Source organism: Monosiga brevicollis, genomic scaffold (genome assembly GCF_000002865.3).
Source record: "Monosiga brevicollis MX1 MONBRscaffold_49 genomic scaffold, whole genome shotgun sequence".
NCBI lineage: Eukaryota > Choanoflagellata > Craspedida > Salpingoecidae > Monosiga > Monosiga brevicollis.
The window spans coordinates 182,308-183,241 of NW_001865086.1; positions in this window are offsets into that span (position 1 = coordinate 182,308).

A 934-nucleotide genomic window follows, 5' to 3' on the forward strand; every position below is an offset into this window, starting at 1 on the left:
CAGCTTCAAGCCATAATCACAGAACAAAGCCCATGCAAAGCAACATATGTACCAGAATATCACGGTTCAAAGTGGCGGCGGCATCTCGAATACGTCGTGGATCCCAACTGCTCAACAGCTGCAGCGCCCTTTGTGGATCTGATGACAAGCACGCCCTCAACAGCTGCTCTCCATCATCACTCATGATAACGATGTCTCTCTATCAGCAACAACCTTCCCACCACAAAAGTCCCGAGGGGGCTCCTCTAAATGTCTTGATCCGAAACCACAGCACGAGCAGGGCAGCGGGCTGAATGGCGAGCGTTGCGCACTGTGGGTAACAAGGATCTGTTTATGACTGACCGTAGCTTGTGCTTCGTGTGGAGAAACAAACGGAGAGCTGCTTTCTTCAAACGCATTGTCGATGGTCGGTGCAGAAAGTGAGTGAGATCTCACGTCGTGTCGCAGCGCCGCCGTGTGGCTCACCTCGCACAGTGTAGCGTTACAAGTGTTCAGGTAGCACAACTCGAGTCATTCAAGCTATTAAACATGCTTTTTTTTTTTTTCCTTGGCACCTTCACTGACTGTTAGCGTCAAATCCTTGCTTACGTGCTGGGCGCCCCGGAGCCTGACACTGACTGAACAGCAATGGTCGAGTAAACCGGCACCAAAAGGAGTTGTTGTTAGAGAAGCAAGCCTGCCCCCAAAGAAGGGAAAGAGAAATGCCCGAGTGTGCGCTTATAGAAAAGGCCTTGAGCACCCAAGAGGCACTCACATCCAAACGTCTACTTGTTAGCGTCAAATTCGTGCTTCCACGCATTTGAGCACAGACGTGCTGAAGCCTGACACTACTACTGCAGCAGCTTGCACTCACAAATGCTTTCTATACGACGCTTTGAACGTAATAAAACAGAAATGCCAGAGTGTGCGCTTATAGAAAAAGCCTGTAGCACCC